Here is a 16,800-nt window from a genome sequence, read left to right on the forward strand (position 1 = left end):
ACGACCGGATGCTCCTCCTGACGCCAAACCTATGTGTAGGGACGTAATTACTATTGCGTATTCCTGTTGTGGTTGGTAATGTAGTGTGTTGAGAGAATAAGAAGGGGAGAGTGCTGGGACAAACACAAACAACCTGTCCTCGAGCCAGAAGTATTAATCACACGCTATTAAAATATCCGACCCAACCCGGAATCGAAACCGGAACTCTGTGAACCGAAGGTCTCAACGATGAGCACTCAGCCAAGGACTCGGGCAGTTTTTAAAATTAGTATATCTCATAAACTTAACATGTTATAGACATGAAAATTGGTATTTGTAATCTCTTTTAGAAATAAAGAAACCCCTTGTTTCGACTGCTTCTCACATGTACATTTTAATGTCTCATGTTCCAGATTTAGCTCTTCGAGTAGCCTGGTTATCTTAGCCCCAAAAAGCAATGCCACACACGTGGTTTACAAAGAGGTTCTGGCGTAAATGAAATGCAATTTTTTGGCGAGTTTTTATACTTCAGGGATTTTCAGATAATGTCTTAGTGCAGTACCGAGGAACAATAAATTTTTATCAACTTACGAAATCCTCGCGAGCGAAGCCGTGGGTAACAGCTAGTGTATTATAAATAAATGGAAGCATATTATGATATCATTCAATATAAACCTCCGTGCATAAAATTGTTTCACTTACCTGCTGAGTATTTCTGAGAAGGTGCGCTTTTATATGCAGTTTCAATGAGAAAATATATCCGTAGGTTTCTGTTAAAGATATATTTCAGAGTTTTTCATTAAGAAAAACAATGCTCTCGAAGTATGTGCTGTTTTATATTATTTTGAGTTTTGCGGAAGTTTCTTTAATATAGGAGATCATTCGTATATTGTATACGATGCTAGTCTAAAGACAAGTAATATTCTGCTTGCAAGAATATGTAGGATATGAACTGAAATTTAGATGTGAGGACCGTCAATTGAACGATCAAACAACTAATTTGTTCATAATGTATTTCTATGTGTTATTAGCTTGATATTATATTAATTTAAGAAAATTAGTCTACCTAAATTTATTGAGAGAAAACTACCGTTACTACTAGCTCATTCAGAGCATAAATATAAGAGAGAAATTCAAAATAGGCCGACTATATTTTCACTTCGAAAGGAACTCGTCTCCTATCCGGTGGATGTATAACACAAAATATGGCACTGCAACCATGATAGACCTTGGCTTTCATTGCGACCGCTGCTCAACGCGAAGACCTGAAGATAACTAGGTGACGTGTCGTGAATCCTTCCGGCCTCTATTCTTGGCTTGCTAGGCCGGAGCCGCTATCTTGACAAAGGCAGTTCCTCCATCGTTCTCACGTAGGAGAAATGGAGCACGAATCAGCTCTCAATCGGAATAAATATCCCTGACTTGACCGGAAATCGAACCCAGAGTCACCCAGTAGGAGGCAGGCTTCCCATAGCCCGCATGCCGGCTCCCGGTTTGTATAAGATTTGAAATATATATGTTATTAGCGATTTAACGTCTCACTAACTCGAATAGCTGTCAGAGACGATAGGCCATGAAAGGCGTGCTCGATTCGCCCGGAAGGACGTGGGTTCGAATCCCCGTCAGAAGGTCGTAAAATTTAAGAAACGAGATTTCCACTTCTGGAGGTGAACATGGCCCTGAGGTTCACTCAGCCTACACCAAAAACGAGTACCAGGTTAATTCCTGGGGGCAAAGGCGGCCGGGCGTAGAGCTAACCACTCTACCTCATCAAGTGCCGAGGTTACGGATAGTGGAAGCCTTTACCTTACACCCCTCGAAGGGCCTTCACGGCCTTTACGGAGATGACTTTGCTTTGCTTTTTTAGGACAGGAAAGGACTACGGTCGGGAGGGGAGCGGTTGTGACTTTTATTGAGTCTACTGGTGTAATAATAGGAAACCACGAAAATCTATCTTCAGGGACGTCGACGGTGGGGTTCAAACCCTGCAGCTCCCTAATGCAAGCTTACAAGTTCACGCATGTGCTGCGTAGCCATCTTGCCCGGTAGCTACATTTCCTTAAATGAACGGTATAGCTAGCACATAATATACGCATATGTACACACAAGACCTTGGTGACGAGCTCTCAGACTATTGACGGACAGAAATTAACAGTATGTGGTTCGTACTGTATCCTTTTCAACAAATCTTCATGGTGCACGTTTCTTAACTCATTCTATCCCGGAATAAGTCTGCATTACTTCAAACTTGCACACGAACACGTCAATTTTGCAAGTTGGTCTTGAACCTCGCGGAACATTCAACTAGAGCCTGTTGAACGGATTCCATGTTGACCATTTCTCTGTATGACCTGAAGGGCGCTTTCTATATTATGGAAGCCATTCCTTTGAATTCTTGCTCCTTATACGTCATTTATTGATTCAGGCTTGCTAGCGTGGCCCTACAAGTGTTTCAGTTGTTCTGAGGAAGCTTTTCAAGGACTTGAGTCATGCGCGTGCTTTCTGATAGCCATATAGAGGGTGGGCTTTGGACGCTGATGTCTTGTTCTTCTTCCTCTTTATCCTCTTCTTCTTTTCTGCTTCTTTACTAGCACCCTTCGTCGTATGTCAATAGGTACAATGCAAGTAAGACAATTCAACATGTACAGAGGTGTAGTCCGTGAACTGTAAGTGTCATTGAGTACCACGTCCAACATTTTAGTTCAGCTAGATTTATACCGTACCGGGCAAACATATTTAGCTGCAGAGTAACAGAGCAGTAGCAGCGGTCCTGATTGGCTGTATTTCTCATGGTATTCCTGTCATCATTCACAAAGTGTTGCTTTCGGCTGCCTTTTTTCTGTTTGTTTGTAGAGCAGATAACCTTGTGTGTGACACTGTGATGATTTATTCAGGGGTCATTGCTCATCAATCAGTAGCAAAGTATTTTGATCATTTATAAACTGCAGGACATGGAGGAAGAAATTAAAGGGGTCTGATACAACGCATTTTTACTTCGCTTAATTCATTCCTATTTCCTATTGCTCCCCTTGGAGTGTAGGATTATAGGGAAACTCTTCTACGCCGCAAGGTTCGTGGCTAGTATCCGTTCTTCAGAGTAAAGTCTTTCCGAGTTCTATGGGTTCATTTCCGAATGGCTTCTCCAGGTCGTCATGGAACGCTTCACTTCCTGGCACCTTGACGATTACAATAAAACACCGCCTTCTCTTCAACTCTGTCCAGTTGCCTCAATGTGTGCCAAATCTAGCGTCACTTTCTCTCTTTCATCCGTACACTGATTGGCTGTTGATTGGTTTCACTCCAAATCTCTTCATTCGATGTCGTGTCTGGCCACTAGTGACACAGTCATCGATTGATAAGAACTTGAAGGTTCTCTTTGATCCTATTGGTTACCTTACAATTTACACAGACATAGAGGGAATTGACTGCACTTTAGTATTCATGAGACGAAGTTGGATTTTCCTGGACTTGCTTCTACTTCTCCAGAGTGAAAATTCAATTTACGGAGATATTTTCTGGCCAATATTTCAGTTATGGACAGCTTTCGTAAGTTAGAAGTAATGTCTAATAACATAATAAGTTTTCTTGTAATGAATACAATGCTCCTAGAGCCGTATTTCCTACCGCACATGATTATCATTACGAGGTGGACCTAGATAATATGATTGTTCTATTAGCTCATCTATACAGCGCAGTTCATAATAATCCCTCCATTAAGCTAAGTTTTAATTTGGTTCTGTAACAGAGCGTAACAAATTATGGGGATTGAAACTGTTTCATTATGCCACAAATTGTATTTCGGCTGAATATTATGAAATCAATCTCTTGGAATAAATTACTTCCCACGTATACAAAAAGCATTGATACCTTCCCTTACACATGATAAAATTACGTGCTGTCATAAACCTGTCAATCTAACTGCCGATCATACTCAGCAGAACGACGCTATTACTTCTAACTGTCGTGCAGTGACTATCTACTAAATAACTGGTTAGTTTAATTTTACGACTCAAATTGTTTATTTCTCATTGGCTTTTAATATTGGAAGTACCCTATCCACTAGTGTCATTTAGGGTGTAAGTGTTGTCACAATTGGGAAGAAATGGTGGTGGGGCGGGAGGACGTGATGACTCATACATTATTTCTGCCCGACTGAATGGCTCAGACAGAAAAGATCACGGATTTGATCCCGGCTCACTTCAGTAAGTAAGGAAGCCTCGAGTCGGTACATTTACCGACACTGAATGGACTGAGGAACAAAATTCTGACCAAATTCCCACCAACTACTTTCACGATGTTCGGGGAAGACGAAGTGCCGGAATTTGGTCCCGCAGGAGTTTTGCATGCCAGTACATCTATAAATCTATCGACAGGAGGCTGACGTATTTGAGCACCTCCAAATACCACTGGACTGAACCGGGATCGAACCCGCCAAGTTAAACTAAGAAAGTTAGTGTTCTACTGACAGAGCTACTCAGCCCGAAACCGTAATAGTATTTATTGAGATGTCAAATTATTATTATTATTATTATTAATCCTGGCCCATTTCCCAGTATCCTGTCCGGCTCCATAGCTTTTTTTTCTTTTTGCTAGGGGCTTTACGTCACTCCGACACAGATAGGTCTTATGGCGACGATGGGATAGGAAAGGCCTAGGAGTTGGAAGGAAGCGGCCGTGGCCTTAATTAAGGTACAGCCCCAGCATTTGCCTGGTGTGAAAATGGGAAACCACGGAAAACCATCTTCAGGGCTGCCGATTGTGGGATTCGAACCTACTATCTCCCGGATGCAAGCTCACAGCCGCGCGCCTCAACGCGCACGGCCAACTCGCCCGGTGCTCCATAGTTAAATTGTTAGCGTGCTGGCCTTTGGTCACAGGGGTCCCGGTTTAGATTCCCGGCAGGGTCGGGAATTTTAACCATACTTGGTTAAATTCGCTGATACGGGACCTGGGTGTATGTGCCATCTTCATCATCATTTCATCCTCATCACGACGCGCTGGTCGCCTACGGGCGTCAAATCAAAAGACCTGCACCTGGCGAGCCGAACATGTCCTCGAACACTCCCGGCACTAAAAGCCATTTGCTATTTCTATTTCCCAGTATTCTGGGGGTGGCACTTCGTGTATTTGGCTCAGTTTTACATCCGAATACCATTCCAACCCTGTGTGGAAGGATCATCATCATCCTATTCTTATTCTCATTTTCTATCCTCGTACACGGTTCTCCCGGACGTTGTTGGCTACTTTAGCAAAAGATCTCCTGTCTTACTGCAGATGGAAAAGCCGCATGGCGCTGTTGAACCCCATCAAACCTCTGATGTCCTTCAGACAGGTTCTTGTCTTGCGACGGACACAACGTATGCCCTGGTAATATTAGCTGCAGTAAGTGGTACTTGTTGCCACTCATAATATGCCCAAAAGTAAGTTTAATTTGCGCTGCTTAATGAAAGACAGAAGTCCACGACCTGCTTTTACTCGTTTAAAGACTTTGGGGTTTTTCATTCTTTGTATCCACGATATACAAAATATTTCTCAGTGGGTCCAAATTTCAAAAACTTCAACTCGTCTTATGGAGTAAGATTTGTTTTAATGTCCACGTATTAGCACCATGCAGCAGCGTTTACAAACAGTGACTTTTAATCGGCGTATTTTCAGCCTAAGATTATTATCACAGGATAGGTTTTTCATCTAGCTAAACTGCTTATTTATTATTATTATTATTATTATTATTATTATTATTATTATTATTATTATTATTGATATTCTTCTTCTTGCGTTCTGGCCTTCTAAGGACCACGTTACTATTTCAATTGTTCCTCCTTAGTTCTTTCCTTTTCTTCCAGTATTCTTTCATTGTTTCACTATGTTTCTTTTTCCTGTCTTCAGTCCACTTTGTGTCTGTTTTATTTTCCTTCCTCCCTTGGAATCCTTCCATTTGTAAGACTTTCTTCCTAAAAATCATTCTTTCCAATAATTTTTCTTCTCGTATGTTGTTCCTTTCCAGGTCTTCCTTGACTTCTTGAATCCAGGTGGTAGTTGATTTATTTTCCCAAAGGTACTTGAAGATTCGTTTAGTTAGTCTATTGTCATCCATTCTGTAAATGTGTCCAAGAAATAGCAATCTCCTTTTTCTTATTGTTTCTGATATGTTGTCTACGTTCTGCTAAATTTCATTGTTACTTCTTAATTTCCAAAACTCGGCAATTCTTAGGGGACCTAATATTTTCCTTATAATTCTTCTTTCTAATATTTCTAATTTATCAAGCTTGTAGTTCAGTGCTAGACATTCGCTGGCATAAAGGCATTCTGGTTTCACTACTGTGTTGTAATGCTTTATTTTAATTTAATTTTAATTTAATTTAATTTAATTTAATTTAATTTATTATTATTATTATTATTATTATTATTATTATTATTATTATTATTATTATTATTAATGTCCGCAAACGTTAATGACGCCTTAAGACACGTCTGATAGAAAATGATATGCAAAGGAGTACGTTAATAAATTATAGTTTAATCATAGAGTAATAAGTAAGAAACCGTGTGTATGTTGGACACAAACTTCAAACGCATTATTTATGTTACCTAAGTAAATATTACAATTGCTTTTCTTTTTTTTCTTTTTTTTTTTGTGTGACCGAGCTCGATAGCTGTAGTCGCTTAAGTGCGGCCAGTATCCAGTATTCGGGAGATAATAGGTTCGAACCCCACTGTCAGCAGCCCTGAAAATGGTTTTCCGTGGTTTCCCATTTTCACACCAGGCAAATGCTGGGGCTGTACCTTAATTAAGGCCACGGCCGCTTCCTTCCCACTCCTAGACTTTCCCTGTCCCATCGTCGCCATAAGACCTCTCTGTGTCGGTGCGACGTAAAGCAACTAGCAAAAACATTGTGTGTGTGTGTGTGTTTTGATAATTAGACCATGTAATGTTATTTCGTATGGCCTCCGGGGAAGCCCGATGCCAGTTCTTCTAGTTAACGCCCATGCGCGACTTCCACGTCCGGGTGGATGATGATGATGATGATGATGATGATGATGATGATGATGATGATGGTGAGGTAGGCGGCGGATAACACGTGGTTTCGGCACATTGCCTATTCCTGTCGAATATAGACGTCGGCCAACGGCCGTTGCCGTGTTGAAACACCGGATCCCGTGAGATCTCCGAAGTTAAGCAACATTGGGCGTGGTCAGGAGCTGAATGGGTTGCCATGCGCTGTTGGTTGGGGGTAAGGGAACGGAGGAGCGGAAAGGAACTGGCCACCCTACCGCACGTAAACTCCGGCTCAGGAACACCTCTGCGGAGGTTCGGACATGCCTTCGGGCAGAATAACCCTTACCTTACATTACCTCCCATCCGTCGCCGAATCACCATCAACAGCGTCAAATCATCTGAGTCCATACGAACACTGCAGAGAAGTTTGGAATTAGCCAGGATTTTGGCACGCGATCTAGTGATTAGAAATTGTATACCACCAACTAACCTACCCTACCGCTCAACATTCGGATGGTGAAAATGCTTTTACCAACGGGACACAAACCAGATAACCACGTTGTCCGACCATAAAGACTTCGCCTTAAAAATAGTAGTTAGGTCTAAATTCTGCTAAAAATTGTATTCTTACTAGGATCATTGGTAGAGTGTCGGCGTCTAGATAAGAAAATCGTGGACTGCAACCTGGCTGAGAATGTCGGAATTCTGAAAGACACAAACATTTCATTTGACGCTCCATGTCGTATGATGTCGGGGTGTTCAAATGTGCAGATGATATTTTCTGTGTTTATCAAACAGACCAACAGAATTCCATTTTCTCTGTCGTCAGGTAGAGTGAAATAGAACATCTAATAAGCTAAAGGGTGTCAAATAAGGATTTTCGCAGAACGGTAGCTGAGGCTATACGATTATTGTTACCATACGTTATTGGTTATTACGTCCCACTAGGACTCTTACGGTTTTCGGAGATTACCAGGTAAAGGTGGAAGTAGTCATGACAAATTTCACGGGTAGTAAGTTGTGTATGCTAATGTTCCTTACCCATTCTAAACGCTCCCTTCATCTGAACAAAATGTTGTATATTTATATTGAACAGCTTCTGTGCATGAAAATTCGGTAATTTCTCCTTTTATTTAAATTAAATTTTCTAAACGAGAAAGTTGATCAATACTTTGAAAATATGAAATTCTGTCTCAGAAGGACGAAGGAAATCTCATTTCGTGCGTTTCGATACCAGCAATAAGAAAGGAACAAATTCATGTTTCCAGACATGACATTGCACTATTTTCGGGATAAATGCAGTACATATTTCTACGCCCGTACCAGAGAATGCGAATTCTTGAAGCTAATCCTCAGTGTTATTGAACCGATTTTGATGCCTATACTAATGCAAGTGCTGGTTTCTGCTGTTTAAGGATTTATAGTGATGGAGAGTGTTTGGGAGGAATATGAGAGGGACAGATAGAGGAATATAAGTGGCAGAAATTTTATATATTGTATTGTATGTTCCAAACTACTTCATCTTATTTGCGACCCGATCATTTCAAACCGATAGTTACCTAGGAAAATATGTGAAGAATGTTGAAAGCATATTTTTAGTAACATTCAATGTATTCAGTATATTGTTCTCAAGTAATCGTCGTTGAGACCTACACAGACAATTTATTGAAATCCATTACACTGACTAACACTACCATTCAGCCTCCAGAAAGTTACGAACCAAATAGTAGCTTCAGAGTTTTGGAAATATACTAGCTCCGAATGAAGGAAATGTTGACATTGATTGGTCTTCATTTCGATCGTCAACTACATTGTTGTAGCAGCCAAACATTTTACTCGTTCGAGACCTTTACTTACCATAGACTCAACAGTGCCTTAGCGATGTCTATATTCAAGTACAAAACTACAGGAATATCCAGATACGGTAAGAAATGTTGAAGTAAAGACTTAGAGGTAATGTTTAACATTTACTTCATACAGTAAGTATACCGGTGTTGGTTTTCCGTGGTTTCCCCATTTTCACACCAGGCAAATGCTGGGGCTGTACCTTAATTAAGGCCACAGCCGCTTCCTTCCAACTCCTAAGCCTTTCCTATCCCATCGTCGCCATAAGACCTATCTGTGTCGGTGCGACGTAAAGCTCCTAGCAAAAAAAAAGTATACTGGTGTAGAGATTTTTAACATAGCCTATCTTCAATTCAATTCCTATAAAGTGTACGATACACCGGGGTGTCATAATTTCGGACTTCAAACTTACCAATAAATCTATTTCCAAAGTTTCGTCACATTTATGCAGTCTTAAATGACAACTGACTGCTCTACGGTTCGATCCTACAGCTTTGAGCATAGAAAGTGAGCACTCAACCAACCAAATTACGTAGCCGGTAAATGAGTGGAAATCCAAGTGACATAGGCGTACTGTATGCGACATCACTGTATTTTATATCACTTCCAAGAGATTGGAGACTTGGACCGTGATAGGCTAGTGGCTTCGTCATTGCTTTCTCACCAAAACAAAAACGCAATTCGCATTCCGGTCTCTGCTTTTGAGAAATTTTGAATGAAAAATCACTTTCCTGTGATTTGCATTACACATAAGACTTGAGGTGCTTTACTGTAATCATGATATTAACAGTCATGTACAAGTACGAGGTTGTATGGGACTTGATTTCGCATTATGGTGGTTTAGATTTTAGTTCTTGGAAGGGATGGAGTCTTAACAGTTCCTTCGTCCCCGGCGTCTATAGATCACGCTGTCTGGGACGCTTTCCGTCTTTCATGAGCTATCACTTTTTTGACCGATACCCCTCACGATTATTCAATTCATATCAACTGGTCAAACAATCTCGTTGTTTTGACCATAAGATAAAAACGATTGCCACAACACAACGACGACGACATTCACCACCACCATCACCACCACCACCACAACAAATCTGTAAAATCCAGTTATAGCAGGTTAGCAACTCACTTACAACATAAGAGAGAGGAGGAGGAATCATTCAAAAGAGGCCATCATTACTCAAAGCGAAATCATTCACCAGTCATGTTAGCGACTATATAGGCCTACCCTTTTTTCGTTTTAAAAGCATCTTGGATGGAAACCTCAAGTCAGTTGAATTATATCTTTAATAATCCCTCCTGCGATAGCTCAAAAGGACAACATTTCTTTCCTTTTCTACCGCAACAAAGAGAAAGAATGTCATTTATTTATTTCTTTTTACCGCTGTTCTTTCATGGATACAAAAATTAAATTGGACTTGTGCTTCCCATTAATCAAGCTTTTACTTCATATCATTCTTTTTTCCGTAAAGCAGTAGCTTCTCATCGCTCACCGGTCAGAAATGTCCAACAGAGAGAGAGAGCGCTCAGAAAATTATTAACACGAAAATCCCGGATGTAGCAGACAAATGTGCACAGTTAATACGTAACATGGTAGAAAAGAGATATAACAAATTTCTGCCAGGGAAGACAATACTGATGATTGTTTGCTTTATGACAGCCTTCAAGACAGTACCATGTTTCCCTGGGAACGTTCAGAAGTTGGAATAGTTTCAAATAAGTGTTTTAATCTTCTGACAAACCGTTCTCTAGCTCGATTTCGCAGAGTGAAGTACTTGATGCTCAAGATGTGGGAAACATTAGAATTGGCCACACTGTTTACAAACTGTAAACATTTTTATTTCATTTATTATTATTATTATTTATTATTTCATCTGTAATAATAATCATTATCCAGTGCAAATTTTAAGATAAATATTTAAGCATTCTATAATTTTTCAATCGTGAAATTACCACCGTTTCCCTCGTGTGTGACAGTGGGTTTATCATTTGAATTGCCATTCCTCTCCCTGACTCTGTTTCTTCTCCCAAAATCTCTTCATCTTCTCGCTGTGGCTTTTCTTGCGATATTCAGGTTTTGCTGGTGGTAGTCCTGGGATGGTGTGTAAAGCGGTGATTGTCGACTGATTTTCTGAAATTAGATCTGTCTAATAAAATATCATATGTGATGCCTATTTCCTGAAGATCTTTTCCAACTTTGAGCAGCCAATTGATTTAACTTTCATTGATAGGGCAAGGCTCAGAGCTCTTTTGGTCAATCTCTGATTACTCATTCTGAGAATATGTCCGTAAAATTACAAACGCCCTTTCCGAAATGTATCTGAGATTTTCTCTGAGTGTTGGTACAGATTATGAGATTTCCTTATCATGCATCCCCCTGTACAGACTGGTCCAGACATTATCTTTAAGATCTTTCTTTCTTGCTTTTATACATCTTTAATCAATGACCTGCCCCCAAAAATCACTGCTTCAGGTGCATATATTGCATTAGGCTTATTATTATTATTATTATTATTATTATTATTATTATTATTATTATTATTAGTTTGAAAAGGAATTTAGAAATTAGTTTATGACTGGTGACTTAGAGGTAGGGGTAGCAGCGTACCGTTTACTCACTGGCCCCGGTTCCTATTCACGGCTCCTTCAGTAATTTTAATCCTGGTCGTGAAAGCAATGCAATACTGCTGATGATGTTGTCAAGCACCACATGATGCGGTCCATCTGATTGGGCAGCAGTCGTCTTGACAGGCTCTTAATGGAATATCTGAGTCACGGGTTTGGTTGAGTTTTGTTTTGGTTTATTTTGTATCGCGTATATTTTAATAGACATTGATATTTATTACTAGCCTGGCTTCTGTGTATCGGCCTTCGGTTCAGAGCATCTCGGGTTCAATTCGCAATCGGGGATTCTAACTGCTCATGATTAATTTCTAGCTCTGGGACTGGGTGCTTGTGCTCCTCTAAATACACGTTTGCATCATCGGATAACACATTCACAGTATCAAACTATCACATGAATATACAATAGTGAACACATACCTGTATAAAGAATTGGCGCCAGGAAGGGAATCCGGCCGTAAAACTGGTCCAAATCCACATACTTCAGACCCAAAAATATTGAGAGTAAAGCCAGAAAAATAAGAGAAATATTGCAAAGCAAAGCAAAGTCACCTCCGTACAGGCCATGAAGGCCCTTGGAGGAGTGGAAGGTAAAGGCTTCCACCATTGTTAACCTCGGTACGTGATGGGGTAGAGTGGTTAGCTCTACGCCCGGCCACATTTGCCCCCCAGGAATTAACCTGGTACTCATTTTTGGTGTAGGCTGAGTGAACCTCAGGGCCATATGCACCTCCGGAAGTGGAAATCTAGCTTCTTAAATTTTACGACTTCCTGACGGGGATTCGAACCCACGTCCTTCCGGGCGAACCGAGCACGCCTTTACCGCCTCGGCCAGGCAGCCCCTAAGAGAAATACAGCCATATTTATTACTTGCTTTACTGTCCGTGGCTGACGGGTTATTGAACAACCATAGGATAATCAGAAGCTGATTGGTCATTATTCTATTGATATGAAAACTCTTGTCAAATACCTAAATGGTATACTTTTCGTCAAGCAATATTGTAGAAAAATAACCACAGTGATGTCTTAAGTTTGTGAAGAATGCAATACAGTAGATTCTCAGTATTTCGAGTATCGATATTTCGATATCCCCAGCAAAAAAATTGAATTAACAAAATTAATAAATCACCAGTTTTCAGTGGGTGAGTGCCTTATACTGCCCGTTTCATGAGTTTTTGCCGGTGGAATTCGTAACTAGTTTAATTCTGGCTATGGATCGGGGAAATCTGGAAAAGTATCGGTGTCGATTGCTACAGTCTCTTCTACAAGTAATGGAAGATGAGGTTAGCTTTGTTGGAGCTTTAAAATGTAATGGAAGGACATTGTACCTTGTGTGGCTGATCAATGGTGTGAAATAAAGTTGAAACACTAAAAAGTAACTAAACTCGTGTCCTCATCCCGAGGTGGTGTAGCTCCTTTCGGACCCACCCCTATGGTGGTGAGCTGCATGTACAATTTTAACCACATGCAGGAGGGCTGTTATTCTTAAATTTCTGAGAAACACTAGCTAAGTAATAGAACAAAGAAAGAGAGTGCAAAAAGTGAGGAAGAGAACAACGATAAAGACGACCAGCCGTTGTCTAACCTTCATAAAAGACTTCCAGGAGGTTGTGACAGCACCGACGGGACGGACATTGTGGAATGGTGAAAAGGTGGTAACAGCTGGAAATTACAGATACTGCTGACATAGAAATGTGAGTGCACCAACACAGTGTGAATGTGGTGAGAACGAGGCAGATACTAATACTGTACTGCTGATGAGCCATAGGGGCTGCCTGGCCGAGGCGGTAAAGGCGTGCTCGGTTCGCCCGGAAGGACGTGGGTTCGAATCCCCGTCAGGAAGTCGTAAAATTTAAGAAACGAGATTTCCGCTTCCGGAGGTGCATATGGCCCTGAGGTTCACTCAGCCTACACTAAAAATGAGTACCAGGTTAATTCCTGGGGGCAAAGGCGGCCGGACGTAGAGCTAACCACTCTACCCCATCTCGTGCCGAGGTTAACAATTGTGGAAGCCTTTACCTTCCACTCCTCCAAGGGCCTTCATGGCCTGTACGGAGGTGACTTTGCTTTGCTTTTTGCTTTGATGAGCCATAACGAGGATAATGTTGCACTGGAGGCATTATGCCGAACAACATTTCGAGGAGACCCCAACAGACAACTTGCTGTTTAGACGGTGGGATGACACGTTTCTCCGAAACGGTACAAGTCATTAAAACAGAAGGCACTTGACAATTATTTAAATGTAATAAATTGTGTGTTTTTATTATAATCATTACTACACATGCCGTGCAATTTTTTTCTTATTTTCAAAAGCCACTGGCAGTTTATTTTAGTGTATGTTTAGTAAATTATTTTTTCGTTTAATTTCGTAAGTCGAAAGTTTTCAATAGTTCGGAGTAGTCTCACTCCTGTCCACCTCGAATTATCGAGACTATTGTAATCGCGAATACCTTCGTTATTATTCTCAGTACATAAAAAGCACATGAAACAAATGATTTACGAGGCGGACATTGTAGAGTGGCGAAAAGGTGATAAAGAGCTGGAAATTACAGATACTGCTAATATAGGAAGGATGAGTGCACCAACACAGTGTGAAAGTGATGAGGATTTTTCACTACTTATATGATGTAGCTTTATAATGCAGCTAATAGGAGAAATTTGGTGTTTCTTGTTTTAGTCCCTTAATATTACTACGCCACTGTATAGTGATCAAATACTCTATATCGTAGCTATCCATGAACTTATTTACCGAGCTTCGAGAAATTTCACCAAGCCGTGATATAAAAAACAATAGAAATTGAACTGAACCTACTTTCGAACTTAATAGGACTATTCCTAATCAGAGTTAACAATTATGTATGAGTTAACAGACTAAATTGTAATTTAATTTATGTAGATTATGTCAGCTTCTGAAGATGTTCCACGGTCTACGTTCAAACCATTAAACTTCTGCTTTTGAGTCGTCTTTCATGCTCTGTTGTTGACCTTATTCCACTTATGTATGATGTCAATCCTGACCATCAACCAATTTAAAGAATCCAGTACCTCATCTCTTCAGAAGTTGATTATCATTTGTTTGAAGATGTTGGTTCCACCTTCTGTAGGTCTAACGTACCTCGCCCATGTTGTAATTCAGTTGCTTATTGTTTCTTGGTCTCCTTAGATAAGATCACCTGAACCAGAGGACCAACGTGGAGGTGAAGTTCAGACACCACCCAAAAGAAATTTACAAGTGCTTGAGAGGGTGTGCCCTCTGTATGTTAAAACATTCATTGGAATGTGCAGAAGAACTGTGCTAGAGTTTTGTTCCGTCTGATTAAATATTGTTGTTGTTGCTTCTTAAATTCAATTGGTTAAGGACTTGTATTCAACTATTCTGTGTATATACGTAATGGGCGAGAAGTCTTGTATGTTTATAACCTCTTCATAGTGGTTTAACGTAACATTAAAACATAGCAGTTTTTCGGTGGTGATGGAAGGTAGCAGTCGTAGATATTGAGATACAGCTTCGTCATTTGCCTTGTGCGATATTGAGAAACCACGGGAAAATATCACCGGATTAAACAACGGTGGGATTAGAAATGATCAACTCCCGAATGCAGGACCCGAACGGCGTAGTCCATGTATTCCGTTTTAACTAATTGGGACAGGGGGTGGAAAACAAACAGTCGTGCCATGCATGTCCGTAACTTTTACGTAGTATTCACCTGAAACTGAACCGGGAAAGCACGGCAAGCTGGTCTACAGAGGAATTTAAACGCTTGGTTTTAACTTGTCGGGACTCAGAGCAACCCGTTCCAAGTTTCGATCTTTAATCTCCATAATAGATTCAGTAATGATATCAGGGAAAGTGGATGGAATGATAAGATGACACAACATGTTACTTAAATCAAAATAATAAGGTATTCACCGATCATTTGAGAGGCCTTATATACCAAGAAGTATTCTTCGATTTTTGCTGTTTTAGGCAGGTAGTTTATATTTTCCTTCGTCTCTTTAGCTTTTTTTCATGTAAAAATTCCCAATTAGACATTTGTATTTTACTGAAAAGTTATGTGCATCGGTCAGAATATGGCATATGAGCACAATACTGCTCTGTACCTTGCATTATAACTCTTTTGATCAATGAATGAAGAAAGAATCAATTCATATGTTTTCATAAGTGGATAATTCAATTAAAATGCTATATAATTCATTAGACAGCTATTCTTCAGGATAAGCCAGCATTGCCCCATTTAATTAAAAACTAAAGGATTAAGGTGAAATAGCAACGAAAGTGTTTGGAATTTCAAATATTAAAATGCTGTTTCAAGTGAATTTAAATGTATTGTACCTGTTAATTTAATTGCCATTCATGCCACTGAAGGAGACCATTGCTTTCAAGAAGAGTGAAAACCTTGTCTGTGTTTGCTTTAATGTTTGGGATATTCTGTTGTGTGAAAAAATTGGGATTATACATTTGAACCCGTTAATAACAATCCGATGATACAAAATCAGTATTTTCACACCAAAAAACCCTTAATTATAATGTATGCGGGCCAGATTTCAAGAAAACGCATAGAATAGATGCAGAGATACTGAATATTCATTCTCTAATTAACCCTTTCCAGCCCAGTGATGCCATATGGCTTCATGGCATTTAACATTATTTCTGTGCTTTGAAAAGTATCTTGAATATCTTATGGCATTATGGTAGGATACCTTGTAATGTTAGGAGTTGGTTGGTAGCACAGGAGCAGTTCAAGAGTTTAACATCGCCGAATATTTATGCATGTTCCATGAACAAGTCGATTTAGAATTGGAGACTCCTCCACACCGTACTGCATTAAAACATGTTTTGTTGTAAGTAATATTCATTTTCGTTTCAAATTATGTTATTTTGTAGATAAAGGATGTAATATAGATATTCTATATGTAAGTTCTTGTTATGTTAAGCTTTACAGGTTTTCCGTGTGTGTAAATATGTTCGATGCCACATGGAATCAGTGGGCAACAACCATGTCTTAGGTTATGTTTATCTGAGGCAATTCGATTTTTATTCAGAGGGCTTTCTCATTATGACTGGTATTAAGGGCATCCGAACGGGAAATCTACTTGTTTACAAGGCCCACTTTGTAGCTTCGAATCGAAGAAGCTGTAGGTCTCCCTTAGTGCAACTTGTTACATATACTAACAAATCATATTTTAAAAATAAAATTTATTTTACAGCTCTTGAAAAAACTTTTGCGTAAAACATTATTTTGAGCCAGGATCATTTTCGTGCAAGTTAATAGCACTATTATCTGCAAGGAGAGGCAGCGCAAAGTTACCACACACTGCAGGGGACGTCGGGGGAACAGATTGCCCGGAATCCATTGCTG

This window comes from Anabrus simplex, chromosome 1 (assembly GCF_040414725.1).
Source record: "Anabrus simplex isolate iqAnaSimp1 chromosome 1, ASM4041472v1, whole genome shotgun sequence".
NCBI lineage: Eukaryota > Metazoa > Arthropoda > Insecta > Orthoptera > Tettigoniidae > Anabrus > Anabrus simplex.